At 48.2% G+C, this 18374-nt stretch overlaps 1 long non-coding RNA gene across 1 annotated transcript in view; it reads right to left on the bottom strand.

Moving 5' to 3' along the window:
• The window catches only part of LOC144723424 (uncharacterized), a 33379-nt gene extending 17200 nt beyond the window's left edge, over nucleotides 1-16179 (bottom strand). The window contains exon 1 of the long non-coding RNA XR_013586176.1: nucleotides 16097-16179. This is a non-coding gene — a long non-coding RNA (uncharacterized LOC144723424). The remainder of the gene's footprint in view (nucleotides 1-16096) is intronic.
• Nucleotides 16180-18374: the final 2195 nt, after the last annotated feature.

Here is an 18374-nt window from a genome sequence, read left to right as displayed (position 1 = left end):
AACCCTTGTTAATTTGACACATATGGGGCTCTGGCCTTGCCAATGATACAATAATTCCAAATTATGTACAGTGGTACTCCCCAGTGCCTCCTACCTCAATAAAAAAAAATGTTTTCCAAACTCTTTACACAACATACGCATTGACACACACCCTGCATCAATTATATCCAAAACTTTGTATTTGTCTCGCAGAGTAAGGGATTTATACTTCAGTCCCTTTCTATTACTTCTTGATGTATGTGTAGACAACATTTCTGAGAGTGTTGGCTTGCACAGAGTGCATAAACAAGGTTAAGTCCAAAGCAACAGGTCTGCACTAATGATTACCATGCGTGCCGCCACTAGAATGAGTCACTGTTTGGTCGTGGCGTGCGGCGTGGCTCCACGTGTATGCCGAACTTGGATAATTCGGTACGGCAATTCGGCTCGTGGCGAATTACTAATATTGTATATATGATGAAAGCGCGGCCATGCTAAAATATCCCATATTATGAATGATCAAATACCGAAATAATGAGGTTTTACTGTACTGTGTTAATATTCTTAGCACTCTCAGCCACCTGCAGTCATTCAAGTACCCACACAGTCAATGGATCACAGTCCTCGCGTGATCAAAGTTTAGTGTCAACTAATGTGTGGTCGCACGCCTTAGTAAGGATGAAATTCCTCAAGATTACCAATGATCACAACAGGAGCACAGGAGGAAAGAATTGTATCCCCATTACCTACCCTCCCTCAGGCCATCGAAACCCATGTCTCATCTTCCAGGTTTGGCCGCGTGTTGAACATTCCGTCCGTCAAGCTTTCACCACGCAGTACAAGTAGTGCGTGGAAAAAGCTTGAGAGAAGAAATGCTCAAAAATCAGCTTAACTCAGAAGGCCACACTTGCATTACATCTAAATTATTTTGATTTCACCAGGTAAACTCAACTGAGATATTAGATCTTTTTCAGAATTGACCTGGCCACAAATGATAGCTCAACAAAGTGGCTTATCATCATGTGGAAATTTACAGCAGCCAAATACTCTAAACGCATGTTTATAAATGTGGAGGGAAAAACCAGAGGATCAGGAGAAAAATCAATACGACCACGGGCAGAGAGACATACAGGAATTGGGGTCAAGATCGAACCTACAACCTCCTCCATACCAGGCGAGGGAGATAACATCTCGCCACCGCTGTGCCCCATGCTAAGTTTGATGAGAGTTGATTCACGGAGAAAGACCATTTTTACATGTTAGTGATTTTTGAAAGTGCACATTAGGCTGCCTCCCATAGCACGTGGTTCGTGCGCTCATGATAGATGCCAATAACGTTGAACGATCGCTAACCGCCTCCCCGTGTCCACGATAACTCTCTCCGTTCTCTTACTCGCTCCACCTTACCCTCCCTTCAGCCTCCAGGGCCGCCCTGTTCTCTCTCGTATTACCCCCATCCTCCAGACTGACAAGAGACGGCTCTCCACTCTATGGCAGACAACTCCTGCCCTTCGCTCCCCTGCAGTGTGCACGACGCTTGCAGAGTGCCTCTTTCACAGTTCACACACAGCAGAGATTTAGTTTGTCTCGTTGGAATGGCATCAGCTCTCGCAACCCAAGGTGATGCTGAACAGCAAAGGAGTCAGTGGAACAAACAAAAAGGAAAGATCATTGCAAGGATGACACTCTTTAAGAATCAATGTGTAAGTGAAGGAAAACGATACTAAAAAAGTGCAACAAAGAATGTGTTGCAAGATAGGCATGCATGCTCCTCTAACATCTGCCATTAAAATGTGACTATTCATTCTGGCATGGTAAATGAGAATGTGAAATACAGTACAACTCCACAAACTCATCCTCCAATAAACTACGAATTCTAGTATTTGCAATTCCTCCGCAATATGTGACAACTCCCATAGAATGCGGAAGTAAAAATCCTAAAATTTGTTTTGTGGATTAAAAAAATAAAATCCTGGAGGGTGGCTACAAACCCTAATAGACAAAAAAAATTGCGTATTATAGCGGCTAATTCATCCTAATATTCGTGAGACACTGTGAAGGTTTTCCGTATTTTTGGAGTAACATTGTGCTGTGCCACAGATTACAGGGTTGGTGATACTGGAACATCACCACCGAGCTTTGGAGGTTCTGCTGCTTATACGTTGAGAGGCCATCACGTGTGTAGCACTCCCACCTCCTCTGACTTCATGCTTAGAGTTCACACATGCACGAACTGCAGGCATACTTTTTACTGAATTAGGTAAGAAACCCCAAACAAATGACAGCATTCCGACTGCTGATGTGGGGGCCAAGAGTGTCTTATTTATGTAAAAAAAACACACCTCAAGAGTGTGTACTGAATTACTTACACATTGGTGAACTTTGGAGGATGGTAGTCGAGACAATGCACGTGTAGGTTCAAGAATCCATCAAGAAACTGCCATCTCTTAGCCACCTCACACAGCCCAAGCCTAAAAAGCATTCTAGTAAAAATCTCGGTAACCCAAGTCTGATTAAATTAGATTCCCTCTCCTGCTTAATCCTTCATCATTGTCACCATCATCAATCGCATAAGCACCACCAGCAGGAGCAGCATTAGAAGCAATATCATCAGTAGATTTGATACCAAAATTGAGAAAGCAACGATTATGAATGAGGGCGAGTCATCACGCCCTCTCAGTAATCCACGGCAACATGACAGACAACTTCTGTTTACGTGCAGTTCCCGATTTACGAACGGGCGCCGTTCCTGAGACCCGTTCGTAAGTCGGAACACAACAGTGTACCGTATTTAATTGTAGAGGTAAGCGTTATAAAATGTTATGGTTCAACAAAAAATAAGTAATCTTGTACGTTTCTATGCAATACTGTATAGTAAATAAAACGTAAAATAAAGTAACATGAAAAGAAAACCAATCAGATTGATTTTATCTTACCACGAGTCCTGATTCTGGCCTGCTTGTCTAAGAGAGATGGATGATTAATTTGAAGGTGATAGTGATGCAGGTGAGGATGATGATTACACCACTCCTTTGCTTTGTAATTGCTGAATGGTGGACTTCATAGAAACCGAGCCCTTAACATGTTTGCCAATTCGAGCTTTGTCCTTTATTATTATTCCTATAGTCGACCAGTTAAGGCCTAATGCACGTCCAATGAGTGGGCTGGAGCCAGCAGTAGAATTTCACATTGTTATGGTCGGGGGCCAGTCTAGAGAATAACCACTGCTTTGATCAGATGATCGTGGACCAAGTCGACCCTGACTGGGCCACGAAGCCACCAGCGGGAGACCACAAGTGCCACCCGGTCACCCGCAACACCAGGCAGCTACGGTACGAGTGAAGCCAGCCGCGAACTTCACACGGGCGATCGATTTTGCCAAAGAAAACCCCACGTGCCGCACACCGATTAAGTCACACATTTGTGCCTATAGTTCTCTGCGATCACCAGTGTGATTAAAACACAGGTTGGTAATGTGTTTTATTATTTAATCGCACAGAAGAAAATAAACGGGTGCTCCATCTGCGAAGATCAGTCGGCTTTGTATGAAGTCATTCACGCGCAAACAGCGGGTACTGGACGGCATCCCGCGCACATCTTACCACTGCCAATGATGAGAGATTTGCAAAAGTAGTTTAAGAAGACTTAGCAGCATATTTGTTTTGATAAAATACATGCAGACTTGCATAGCTTGCTGGATTATAGCAGGGGACCCAGGATAGTTGCATTTTGTCAATACACTTGCAGAATATATAAACGGTCTGCATAACCGTAATTACATTTCATTTAACATGGTTGAAATAAGGTTGTGTTATTAAATTGCATTTGATATGCATTTTAGTGAGAACATTTGAGCATATTTAATTTCAAATAATGCGCTTATCAGCACAATTGTCTGCATCGCTGCATGTTTTTCGCAACAACATTGTACATGCCCGTGAACAAAAAAGGTTCAACACTGATCCAATGCACAAAAGTGAATGTGGCCCGTGCTGGACATCAGTTTGCAGACAAGAGAATATGTAAACAATTATGCCTCTCAAACTATAAACTAAACTACTTTTCATTTATCCAGGGAAGGCCCACCGAGCGAGCTCTTTTTCAGAAGCGACCTGACAAGAAATGATAGCTCAACGAAGCGCCTCATCACGTGGAAATTTATAGCAGCAAAATACTCAAAAACGCGTGACGTTGATTCTAAATGTGGAGGGGGAAAAAACCGGAGGACTCGGATAAAAATACACACCACAGGGAGAAATAACACGCAAACTCCAAATATACAGGCGTCAGGGTCAGGATCGAACCGACGCTTTCCTGCATACCAGGCGAGGTAATTAACAACTTGCCACCGTGGTGCAAGAAGAAAACGAGGTGGCACCATGCCCACTTGGAGAGTGAGGAGTGAGGGCATGACTTCAATTTGACAAGAAGTTGATGGCTGCTTTCGCAGCCGTGCGAAGCACCAAACGTCGTCGTTGTCCGGGTGCTGAAGGGTCGGCCTCCAGGTTTCCCCTTCCACTGCTGGTCTAGAGGTGAAGCTCCGACATCGCTCCCTCCAACCAGCCGCCCAACCTCCAATCAACACAATCATCGACTCTACCTTTTATGTGGCCGCTGATGGGGTGATTTGGCACGGCAAACCCAGCTCCCATCGCCCGCGGTGAATCTGCCGATAAGAGGAGTCAAATGGAGGTAGCGATTAACCACTCCCGTTATCCGTGTTACTCCGCGGCCGTCCGCGCACCTAAGAGGAGTTGTGACCTTGTCAGCTAAACGTGGAGACGAGGATCCGTGAACTGCGATAAGCGGAACTCTCCTGGAAGCGACGCCATGAACAGACGTGTACAGTAGATGTGGGTCAAGTCGATGTCTGACTCGTCCAATTAACCGGAGAACTGCTCTTTATGCAAACTTGCGGATAATAAGCAGAAAACCAACATCGCTATTTATTTTTCTAAATTCGATATATATGGACCGTAATTAGTTTCTTTTGGGTTATATCGGGTTAATTTTATCATTTATAACCCTCCAAAACGGGGTCACGTGTGATGAAAGCATTGGGTGGGGGATGCACAGTGGAAGGGAGGGAGGGGGCTACCGAGGGGAAGTGCGGGTGAAGGGTGCATGGGGGTCCATGGGGGCACGCGCGGCAAGGGGGGGGGGGGTGCAGGTGGGTTGGCGTGACTGGGGGGGGTATGTGGCGGGGGCAGCCCTGAGGGTTGTCTTGCGCGGGAGGGGGGCAACCAGAGGTGGGGATGTGGGGGGTTTGGGGAGCACCGTCATTAAACGACGGGTACTTTTTTGCATAAAAGTTTTGCTGGCTGGCTGGAGGGAGGGATTTTTGTTATTTCAATTATTTTAAATCTAATGTTTATTGTGCATTATTAAATACGTATAATTGTTTGTTGTTATAACAATAAGCAAATAAAATCTTGTCTGTGATTTCTGGTTGCCTGGGTCAAAAGTGGGCGATATAGCCTTGCCCAATCCTGACCAGCTGGCTCAAAAAAATAAAATAACAAACAGCTGACATCATCATCATGCCATACATTTGCCAGCATGAAGCTGTGAAACAAGGGATGAAAAAAAACGAATGCGAAAAAGCATGCTTGAAAATGTACATTGTGCCTTTGAGTTTAATAGGTTACAGTACTACATGCATTGAGCCCACACTGGTGATTCAAAGCGCTTCCCCATTAAGGGTCTAACAGAAGGAGAATGAGTCTCTCATGGCAAGTTTTCAGATTGTTTGAAAGGCCAACGATTGGTTCACGTCTACTAATTTAAAAAAAGATGGATTTATTTCAACCGCTACTCGGGAATTCATAAGGGCTCTATTGCAAGTGCATCGTGTGAATAAATCAAATCCACATGCGCTTGTCTTTTGCAACATTCACACGCAAATGATTGCCAGTTTTGAGAAAAAATGTTGCAGGTGGAACTTAATTAGTACCATTTACTAATTACTCCCCAACGGGGGTGGGCGTTTGTTTGCGGTGCTTTAGCCGTACGTGATTTGCCACTAATCGCCCGGGGAGTCCCCGTCTTCATAACCGCAGCATAGAAACTAAGAGGCCCCTAGGCCAGGGTTTTCAACAACAAAATAGCAATATTTTGAGAATAAAGAAAACATCCACTTCGATTGGATTCCAAGCAGACTGATGAAAAGCTTTAGCAGATCAGAGGCAAATTTATAACATTGGAGCTGACGCTAGGAACCCCGGGGATCCGCTAACACATGCACAACAATAATTATTAACACCGCCAGCATTTGAAATCGCTCCAACGCATTATCTTATTAATTTCGTAGTGCATTGTAAATGTATTACAATCCTTACATTATTTACTCCTCTCTACACGATGCTCTATTGTGTAATATTCTGTGTGTTTGCTTCTAACCTTCTAACAACCAACCATTGCAGAAAATAACAGCCTTATTGTAATCCATTAAAAGTGCTTAAGGAACCTCTTGCCCTTTCTGAGACACTTCTCGGGGTAGTGTGATCGAGTTACAATTATCACATAAGCAAATCATTACCGAATACATATTTTAGAGGACCGACTTTTCCATTGCAGAGACATTGTGATATCCTGTCAGCATCATGCGAGGGCGTGGGGTGAATTGGGAAGCCACACTCATGCCACATTCCCATGACAACTGAGTAGTTAGAAGTGAGCTTGCCTGGTTCATGAAGAGGGCAATTGGGCTTCGCCAATATTGGTTGGCTACGTCCAATGTGAAAGAAGTCCAACATACAGAACATAGTTATCCCACGGAAGCATTATCGGGCCGAGCTGGCGTCAACCGGGTCGTGCCGCCCATTTTGGTGGAGCCACCGTGGCTCCTTCTCCTCGGAATGAAGTCACGGGGTCAGCGCAGGAGACGCAAAGTCAACGGCGTCTACCACTTCCATCAACTTCATAGGCACGCTCGTGTTTACAAAAAAATTAATACAGCTTACCCGGTACAAAAACCGAAGATTTTTGCTTGGGAAAGCATAACTGAATCCAAGCATACATTACACCGATTAGTAATATTATTTAATCAAACGCTCCCTCCAGCTGCAAGGATAGTGGGGGTGGGTTAGAGAGGAAGGGAGTGAGCCCATGGAGCCACACGTCTCCTGAAGCGTCGCAGGAACCCAGCCGTGCTGGGCTGTGCTGGGCTGTGCTGGGAGCGGCTCGGCTCGCCAATGGCGGTGGAAATGCAGTACTTAACCGCTCTACGCCTGCGTCGAATATTCGAGGTAGCCTCACAAAGGGCTGGTTCCAATTCTGCATGGAACGCTATGTCCTGGAATCCACCTCACTCGTGCAGAAGGAGCATAAACCATTATGCAAACTCCGGTCATCCTCGCAGCTGCTTTTGGCTAACCATCGAACAAAGATGGTCAATGCACCACGAGCTTTCAAATGCCCTTCCGCGGCAATCTGGAACGCTCTTCCTTCCGATATTAGGAAACCGCTGGAGCTGTGCACTTTTAAATCATCTAGATAAAAAATGTATCTCTTTAGAACTGCTTTTTGTGTTTAGTTTATTGTCCTCCCCTCGCACCTCCGATGAGTACGATTGGCTACATACGGTGCGAAAAAAGTTCAACATACATGCAGATGTTGAATAATTTTGCACGAACCTGCAGTTATCAGACTCTGTGACGAATCTCTCTGCCAGAGTCTCCCAATTCTTACAATTGCAGGGTTGTTGAAACGGTTGCTGTAAAGTGCCGTGAAGCAGCTGACGGATGTTTTGTTGTAGAGAGCGAGCTGTAAACATGAAATAACTGTGAACGCCGAGGCAGCGGGGTGTCAGCAGCCGAGTGCTCACCCACCACTGTGAGTGCACAATTTGAACATCCGACGACTTCATTGCATGCACGGTGCCACAGGGCAAACATTATGATAATCACGACGCGAGTTATCTTTCAAATGAAATACAAATCCCACTGATGAAATTTTAAGAATGCCAAAGCAATTTTCATCCAGGGACGTTGCTGGGTTTTTTTTGTCGTGGAAAAATAAATATACCAAATACTAAAACCTAAATGCCTCAAAATGAGAACACTCTCAGAGAAATCGTATTCACCCAAAATGGTTATGCTTGCACATATATCGGAGAATGTTTTTTAAACATAATTTCGATGTATTCTTGCCATGGAGTCTCACTATCATACTTGTTGTAGTCTATATTTGGTCTAAAAATTGAAAGTTGTCAAGGCGTATTATACATTAGGAGTTTTTGTGACAGGGCATAAAAAAGAGAGGTCAATCTCCTTGGCATTGAGCATAATTTTCCGCTAAAGAGAAGATTAATTGAATCACATCATTAATGATTAGTTACACGGTAACAAGATTTGGCCGTGATTTAGAAAGACCAGACCACTTAATGCCTGACTACTGCCGAGATGGCTTGCTTTTTACCAAAGGCACACAATAACTGTACAATTCAGAAATACATATTTGCTTTATAAAACGAATTTGTCTTGTCAATATGCAGTATACAATTATTCAGATGCTGAACTTATTCTGATATTAAATACGTTCGTCAAAAAAACATTGTGTAGTTATTTTCCCAAGAGAAAAACTACATTGTATACACAAGGTAACCTAGTTTAGGGTCGCTCAAAAAAAGAGACAGTTTCAACGTAATTTTTTTTATACAATAAACCAATAAAACTATAACTTTACAGCCACTTGCCAATTTACTGCTGGATAAAGGTCTCTACCACAACCATTTCTGTCATGGGTGTTGCTTGACCATACTTCACCATGCCGGCCAGTGTAGACTGATGAAGGGGGGTAGGGCCCAGGACCAGTTCAGAAATTACTTGCCACTGATTTTAGCCTATGAATCCGGCAATTCAGATCGGCTTATTGTAGCTCAGTTTGTTTACTACTGCGCCACCACTCCGCATGATGTAGAGCAGCTTGATATGGGAAATCTGGCCAAGTGACAGCGTTATCAGATTCACATGATTCAAATGCCAGATTAGAATTAGACTAAGGCTATTGGACCTCAAAGGTCGAGGAGTACCACTTTGTGGATAATCAATGGAGGTTGCCTGATAGATTTGGATCAACAAGAAACACGTGGCATATCCCGAGCTGATGCAGGGTTGTCGACAATAGACATGGTCACATTGGCATATACAAATGTCTACTTTTGATAGGATAAATGTATACTCTTGTACCAGTTCTATACACTACCATTTTAAGACTCATGTCCAAACTAACTCTCCAACACAGTAACATCCAACTACAATATGTTTAACCATTCATTGTTAAAACATTTATACTTGCAAATCCTTACCGCAAAATGAGGGCTCAAATTCGATTGAATCTACAATTTTCTCTGCTCTACCTAGCAACATGCCTTCATTCAGTTTAGCCGGGCACTCGTGGTTTACGCCCGCCGGTAATCCGGCACTGTGGAGGCATCGAGGGTTGGTGGATCACACGAAAATTGTGAAACTCCCTTCCCGTGGGTGTCAAGGAAGTGTCGTACTCTGGCTTGCCAGGAGAAGGCAGTACAACAAAAATTTGGACAGCACCTGTTCCGTTTGTGTGGGATAGAGTGTTTCCCCCTTGCATGGGTAGGTTTTCTCAGGGTACCCAGGTTTCCTCCCACATGCAAACACGTATTAATTGGTCGACAGCACCTTAATACATAAAGGTCCGCAGAGCTTGGACGATTATTGACGCCTGCTTGTCTGTGGTTCCTTGCTGATGTACGTACGCATGCTTTAACTTATTTCACACCGTACGTAGCCCACCGTGCTAATCGGAGGTGCATAAACCATCTTGCAAACTCCGGTCATCCTTGCAACGGCATTTGGCTCACCATTGAACAATGACGATCGGTCACTGCATCGCTCACTTTCAGATGTGCTTCTTTGGCCATCTGGAAGACTCTACTATCATATTTTTGTACTGTTTGTTGTTGTAACATTCTTACCCGCCCCTACCGGACATGTGTAAAAAAAGATATCTTGATAGCTCATCCTCCAGTATGAATAAATATTATGATTCTGATTCCTACCGATATTGGGAAGCCACTGGACCTCTGTACATTTAAATCCAGATTGAAAACTAATTTATTTAGAATTGCTTTTTTGTGTTTTGTTGTCCTTCCGCGACACCTTCGATGAGCATGGTTGGCTACGTACGGTGTGAAAGAAGTTCAACATACATACAAGTGTAATGCGAGCATAAATGGGGTTGCTGCTGGACTCTGGCCCAATCACACGACCCGGGGTATTGGGGGCGGAACCCGGTATGGGGGGCGTGTGAGAGGGGCCGCCGTTCACCTCGGCTCCAAATGGGAAGCGAGGTGAATGGAGGTGGAGCCAGCAGGGCAGGATGGGAAGGCCGGATGTGACGATCCGGAAGGGAGGAGTCAGGGTCACGTGGGAGAGAGGTTATAGAGGGGAGCCCGGAAGAGATCGGGGCCAGTTGATGGAGTGAAGAAGCGGGACCACGTTGGGTGGCCGCCGCGCCATCAGTCACGTGGCTGATGGGGCTTCGGCATACCGTCGGCCAGCGGAGTGCGGAGCGGGCGAAGGAGCGGACGGAGGAGCGTGTGGGGCACGCGAGAGGAGCGTGCGGAGCACGCGAGAGGAGCATGCGGGGCACGCGAGAGGAGCGTGCGGGGCACGCGAGAGGAGACGCTGGTCCCTTGTCAGGACCAGCGGGGTGTAAGGATGAGTGGAGGAGCTGAGGAGGAAGCGCGTGCGCGGGGCGCGCGCGAGACGATGCTGGTCCGTGGAAGAGGCCAGTGGGGGGTGCGGAGAAGAACCTGAATAAAAGACAAACGGAGACCAGCAGTGCCTGACGGAGTCAATTTTTTACACTGGAGTCAGAAGTGGAACGAGATGTCGAAACATCTCAAGAAAAAGAATATACCTGCACCATCTTCAGAAGACGAAGAGGACCTTCCTCTGGAAGTGGGGGTCCCGACCATGGAAGGGGGGGGCGCCGAGGACGGCTGGCGACACGTGGCAGTCCAGCTTGATTCGCTGCGGGCCGTTCCGCTGGATTTGTCATCCTGGTGGCGCCAGTGACGATGCCGGATCAGCCACGGAGCGGGCCTTTGAGCGGGGAGCCTTCGGGTGGGGCCGAGCCGTTCGCCAATGGGGCCTCTGCGACGCTTCCCACCCTCTCCGACACGCGGCAGGACGCCACCATCTTGGGTGTGGTCGCGGACGAACGGCGGGAAGCCGCCATCTTGTCGCCGCCGCGATTGTTGTATGTCTCGAGCGTGCGGAGCGCGGGTCGGGATGTGTGTGTGTGAGGATGGACGGACTGTCTGCTTGTGTTGCTCTGTGTCAAATAGTGGTTATGCGTTGCGGCATGGGGATGTTATCTTGATGGCGAGGTTAATTATTAGTTCGGTTGCGTCGAGTGTCCCGCGCTGTTACCATCCCGTGGGTTGCTGTGTGCAACGTGGTTATTTTGATGATTTTTTTTACTGCACGGTGCGACAGGGTTAACGGTGTGTTGTCTGCCGCAGCTCTGCTTGCGATTGTGCATAATGTACGACCTGTGTGGAACTTTGCTGCTTGTAATCGCGATATGCTGACTGCATGTACTGTATAGACTGTCATTCTGTACGGATACGGAGTGTGGTGCATTGTTTTGACCATTGGGTTCGGGATTGTTATTAGTTGTGCGTACCTGTTCGGAAATTAGTCAATTCGGGGGGGACCCTAAATTTTGGTTGTATGGGTGTTCGTGCACACGAGATTGCATGTGTGTTCATAGTAAATTGCGAGTGTTGAGGGATGGGGCCGTAAATTGCCGCCAAGTGGCGTCGCTCTTTCCGTTGATTGCATGCGGCCAGGGGTTGCATTGCGAGTTGGTGTGTATGAGCAATGTGTCTTGGTCAACTATGGGTTAAAAATTCCCCCGATACGACTGCTGTGCGCAACGAGCTGCGGCTATGCGTCCTATCGTTGGGGGTTGTTAAAACGTGACAGGGGATGTGTGTTGTGACCCCCAGCAAGGGACAGCTGGGGTGCAACCACGGGGGAAAACTGCCGACGTGGTCACACGTTGGGCCGCCATTTTGGCTAGTGCGGGAAATCGCGGGGATGCGCTTGGCGAAGGAGGCCACCATTTTGTGCGCGCGTGGGAAATCGCGGGGATGCGCTCGGCGCATGGGGCCGCCATTTTGAGCGCGCACGGGAAATCGTGGGGATGCGCTTGGCGCAGGGGGCCGCCATTTTGAGCGCGCGGGGGAAAACCTCGGTGGGGCGCTTCGTGCGTGCCACCACCATTTTGAGCATACACGTCGAGCCGCGGGGATGCGGTTATGGATATCATCCCTTGACTCTCGTGTTGTGCTCTAACTTGTGTGCGTGCATTGCGTGTTGTGCGCAATGCTGGCGTGTTGGCGCTCATCGGGGTAACAGGAGCATAGTGGCCCGTGTCTGACTAAGGGGAGGCGTGTCATTGCACCCGCATTTTGGGACAGAGATGCTGGCTGGGTTCTATTCTGGGGCAAATATTTCACCAGTATACGCCTGCCATTGTTGAGTGGGTGATGCACGAGTTGTGGTCACATCGGCCTATGGCCGATGGCTGACCTGACAGCCCGGAGGCGAGACACTCCGTGGTATGTATCAAACTAATGGGCCGTGTGCTCATATGGCTCGGGGAGTCGGGGTTCCGTCGTGCGGTGGCAGACTGTGAACCTGGTGGGCCGGGGGCTCACGGAATTCAGAAGTAGAGGTTGCGTTACGTGGCAGCAAACGGGGAGACCTGGCTAGCATGGGGCGGGGATTCCCCTTGCAGGTCCTCCAGCGGGAAGGGCCGCGGACTTGTTCCGCTCTGGGTTATGACGTTATTGAAAGTATAAGGGAACATTGCCCCGTGGGGGGATCGATGGGGTTTGGCCTTGCCAAGGGATGAACCTTCCCTTGTCTGTAAAGCGTCAGACTATAAGATGCTGGGGTGTGTCCATTGGTGATGGGATAGTACGGGATGGAGCGTGGCAGAGTCGTTGCGATGTGCCATTGTCTCGTCCCCGAAATTGCACTGGCCGAGTGTATGGCCAGTCGACGTTGCTGTGGTTGGACGACCACGCGAGGGTGTGCGGCTGGGGGCTGTGTTGAGAGTGACAGTGGCTAGAAGCTGTGTACGTGAGATGTCTGTGCTGGTCTTTAAGGGAGGACTGCTGATGGGCAAGAGCAGAAAAAATTGTTGTCATGTGTAAATAATATTTTTAGTTAAAATGTAAATACTGGGGCGTCCATCGCGTCGATTTTTGGGTATTTATTGCGGTTCTCCTTACGCGGGGCGGATTTAGATCATCTCCACTACCCTGGGACCGGGTAGCTGTCGTGTACGACATGCGGATGTGCGTTTTGTTGTGCTGTGCCTCAGGGGGTTGGGTTCTCCTTCTCGTCACAGATCTTCGGCGCCTGCCACACTGGGTGTTACCGGTTGTGCTAACCGGATGTGGACTTGAAGGGGGAGTGGTGCACCTGTTCGTCACTCCTGCTCTACCAGTTACTCTCTGAAGTTGGACTTGAGCCAGGCAGATGGAACAGCAACACGGACACGCTCTAAGACACCGCATTCCTGGTTTATGCGCGTCGGCCGTTCTTGCGTGTCGGTTTCCGTTGTTGTGTATTGCTTTCCATTCCTTAATTCTTTCTTGCTTGTTGCGCGGAGGACGGGCCGGTGTTCCGTACCGGATCCAGATCCCTTCCCTTTCGTTAATTGTGTTGTCGTTGTACTCTCCGTTGTCTGGGGTGATTCCTGATTGTGATGCAGTCACTCGCATTATTTTATCCTATTGCAGCCGGGACGGCTGGATTTTTCATCAGGAGGGGGGGTCATGTAATGCGAGCGTAAATGGGGTTGCTGCTGGATTCTGGCCCAATCACACGACCCGGGGTATTGGGGGCGGAGCCCGGTATGGGGGGCGTGTGAGAGGGGCCGCCGTTCACCTCGGCTACAATGGGAAGCGAGGTGAATGGAGGTGGAGCCAGCAGGGCAGGATGGGAAGGCCGGATGTGACGATCCGGAAGGGAGGAGTCAGGGTCACGTGGGAGAGAGGTTATAGAGGGGAACCCGGAAGAGATCGGGGCCAGTTGATGGAGTGAAGAAGCGGGACCACGTTGGGTGGCCGCCGCGCCATCAGCCACGTGGCTGATGGGGCTTCGGCACACCGTCGGCCAGCGGTGTGCGCAGCGGGCGAAGGAGCGGACGGAGGAGCGTGCGGGGCACGCGAGAGGAGCGTGCGGGGCACGCGAGAGGAGCGTGCGGGGCACGCGAGAGGAGCGTGCGGGGCATGCGAGAGCGTGCGTGGCACGCGAGAGGAGCGTGCGGGGCACACGAGAGGAGCGTGCGGGGCACGCGAGAGGAGCGTGCGGGGCACGCGAGAGGAGACGCTGGTCCCTTGTCAGGACCAGCGGGGTGTGAGAACGAGTGGAGGAGCTGAGGAGGAAGCGCGTGCGCGGGGCGCGCGCGAGACGACGCTGGTCCGTGGAAGACGCCAGTGGGGGGTGCGGAGAAGAACCTAAATAAAAGACAAGCGGAGACCAGCAGTGCCTGACGGAGTCTTTTATTACACAAGTACATACATTATCTCTACGAGAGCGAGCGAATCCTGTACAACGCGTTACACGTTGAACTCATTACACTATGTAACACGATTTTTGTCCCTGGGTCGTAAGTGTTATTTTTTTAATTGCTTATACTTAAAAAGTATAGAAAATGGCTATTATTCCCCACAAACTTTGCTTTTGTGACCAGGACTTTACGTGAAGGAATGACACAAATGCACACGTTTTCTCATTGAAAATAGGTACATTTCAAAATATCACTGTCCTGGTCACAAAAGCAAAGTTTGTGGGGAATAATAGCCATTTCATTTTCTGTACTTTTAAAGCATAAGCAATTAGGAAATAACACTTACTAACCAGGGACAAAAAAAAGTTGTTAGTGTTATTAATGGTGTGGATTATTAACTTTGCGTTTGTGTCCTTGACACAAAAACAAAGTTTGTGGGATATAAGCCATTTTCTGTACTTTTGAGGCATAATCAATGAAGAAATAACACTTACTACCCAGGGACAAAAACAATGTTTGTTACGCAGTGTTATCTTCACGCCGATTATGCAATCCGGTCAAAGATGCGTTGTCTACTTCTGCTGACATTTAAAACCCATTAACTCCCTTAGAGCATAAATTGAACGTTGAAATAAACAAATCTCGATGGACTTAAACCAAAAAAATCTACAAACTCAAATGGAACATAAGCCACTGCATGCATCATCAACAAGTGTCCCGTGACGCACGCTCACTTCATGGTTGCTGCATCGGGGTGGCATATAAACTCCATCCCACATTAAGTTCGATCAGATTGTTGCAACAAATTTAAGTGCAAGAGGGAGACAGATATGGGGATCCATCTTTCCATGCGAGAGTTCCGTAGTAGATGAGGGCTCCAACAACTGCCTTAACAAAGGACTTAACCGCAATGCAGTATTTCGCACGAGCTAATGTATTTATGAGGTTCGTGGAACTGTTTTGGCTAAAACGTGAAAAAATTAACGTCGTCCTTTGTAACATTTATAAGGAATCCTCGTAAACCTGCTTTCACAACATCGCTTTGTGCAGCGTTGGCCGCACTCGCCCTGGGCACGTGGAATGGGCTCAATGGGTGAATATTCAGGGCGCACGTGTCCGCTCCACGTGTTTCTGTGTAATTAGGAGTGGTGGGGGTAAGCACTTCGTATTGTGAGTGATGTCCATATCTAAAACTAAACGATTAAGCTAATTGTTATTTTGCCAGGTAAGGCCCACTGAGTCATTTAGCGCTCTTCTACAAGTGACCTGGCCACAAGTGAAAGCTCAATGAAAGTGGCTTACCGCATGGACATTTACAGCAGCCAAAAACTCTAAAACGCGTGACGTTGATTCTACACGTGGAGGGGGGAAATCGGACCCGGAGAAAAATCCACGCGACCACGGGGAGAAAGAGAGACACGCAAACTACAAATATACAGCAGCAGCAAGCGTCGTCAAGGTCTGGATCGAACCCACGACCTCCTGTACAACAGGCGAGGTAGTCAACATCTCACAGCCACCCCCCCATGTTTGATTTACTCACGTCGCTAGTCGGCAGCTTGGTCAATCGTTGAGGCTTTATGATAATTGCCAGCTCAAGAGGTCGGGACGCTGACTGCGACCTCGCCAATCAAATGAAGGGGGGGAGGCGCGTCACGTGATTACTCGATCCGTGGATCGATTGAGAATGAGTCGACACGGCGATTAACCCGCAAATTACGATTAACCCGGCGTTTTTGATGTTTAACATAATATGGATTGATAAAATTAATCTCGAGTAATGATCCACAATGACCATATATGGGGAGAGGGGCAAATTTGTGATCGGTGATTTTTGCCTCGCTGCAAGTGGCCGTTGTCGACATCCAGCCAATGGGAGGCGGTCTCTTACCTCGCGCGCTCATTGGCTAAGTATGGGGTGGGGGAGGGGCCTCGTCGTCCAATACGAGGCCAAGTTCAAAGTGGGAAGATTTACTGGTAGGAACCTCCTGGTTACACCAGCCCACAGGGGATTATTGTGTCCGTCCGTCCGTTGTGAAGGGAGGGGCTGGGTGGGGAAGGTGGGGTTGGGTGGGTTGGGTGGGGAGGGGCTGGGTGGGGAGGGTGGGGCTGGGTGGATGGTGGGAGGGGTGGGGCTGGGTGGGGAGGGGCTGGTCACACCGTGGTGCCCTTATAAAACTCAACGTTTAACCTACTCACGCTTGCTTGTGCCCGCCCTCACAGTCGGGCATATTTACGGAATACACCACGCCGCCGTTGACCCTGGCCATTGACCGAGCAACCCAACGTTCCTACCAGCTCCCTCCGCAGGAATGTGTTCTCTATCCAGGCACTCCTCCACTTACGCAACGGGTTAGATTCCTGAGGTCTGTTCGTAAGTCGATTTGTTCGTAAGTCCCAACCTTACTCCTGTCGATTCCGAACACGTTGTACGGCGTTTACACTAAACACGGGGAATGGCTTGTCTAATCTCCTGTTAGATGTAGATGCCACTGGTGTCCTCACGTTTCGTAGATGTAGATGCCACTGGTTCTTTACGTTCTGTAGATGTCACTGGTTCTTTGCGTTCTGTAAATGTAGATGACGCTGGTTCTTCATGTTCTGTAGATGCCACTGGTTCTTCGTGTTATGTAGATGGAGATGCCACTGGTTATTCACGTTTTGAAGATGTAGATGGCGCTGGTTCTTCATGTTCTCCAGATGAAAGCTAGCCTTCCTTGTACTCAGATTGATTTCTTATTCATATGAAGATACAGAGAAATCATGTAAACAGCGATATATACTGTGAGCAGATGATCTAAACCAGTAATGATGCCTCCGTATCACTGTTCTATGACTAATACAATGATTACTCTTCCCGTTCACTCGTTGATTCCTCCATCCATGTTGAGAACTCCGTCGACCAGGCTGATTCATTTCATCCATTTATTTATGTTCAACCACCACACTGCAGGTCACAACAACTCACCCACTCACCACATTGCAGGTCACAACAACTCACCCACTCACCACACTGCAGGTCACAACAACTCACCCACTCACCACACTGCAGGCCACAACAACTTACTCACCACACTGCAGGTCACAACAACTCACTCACCACACTGGAGGTCACAACAACTCACCCACTCACCACACTGCAGGTCACAACAACTCACTCACTCACCACACTGCAGGTCACAACAACTCACCCACTCACCACACTGGAGGTCACAACAACTCACCCATTCACCACACTGCAGGTCACAACAACTCACCCACTCACCACACTGCAGGTCACAACAACTCACTCACTCACCACACTGCAGGTCACAACAACTCACCCACTCACCACACTACAGGTCACAACAACTCACCATACTGCAGGTCACAACGACACTCACCCACCCACTCACCACACTGCAGGTCACAACAACTCACCACACTGCAGGTCACAACGACACTCACCCACCCACTCACCACACTGGAGGGCACAACAACTCACCCACTCACCACACTGGAGGGCACAACAACTCACCCACTCACCACACTGCAGGTCACAACAACCCACCCACTCACCACACTGAATATCACAACAACCCACTCACTCTCCACACTGCAGGTCAGGACATTTCTATTTCTGTTCGTTCCTTCGTTACTGCTCTACTTTGGAGTTCCCTCACATCGTCTCTTCCCCCAGGCTCTCATAGCCTTTTTCAATTCAGTGAGCTTGTTAGCGCTTATCTATTGCAACTTTCACAGTGCTGTCTGTTGCTGGCCGTTTGACGTTTTGGACCTTTGTGCCCTGTGCTCAGCAACTCTCTATGAATGTTTTAATGACA

The sequence above is a fragment of the Lampetra planeri genome, chromosome 17 (assembly GCF_965212315.1).
Source record: "Lampetra planeri chromosome 17, kcLamPlan1.2.h2, whole genome shotgun sequence".
NCBI lineage: Eukaryota > Metazoa > Chordata > Hyperoartia > Petromyzontiformes > Petromyzontidae > Lampetra > Lampetra planeri.
The sequence above is the reverse complement of the archived record's forward strand: the minus strand, read 5'-3'. Positions and strand labels throughout refer to the sequence as shown.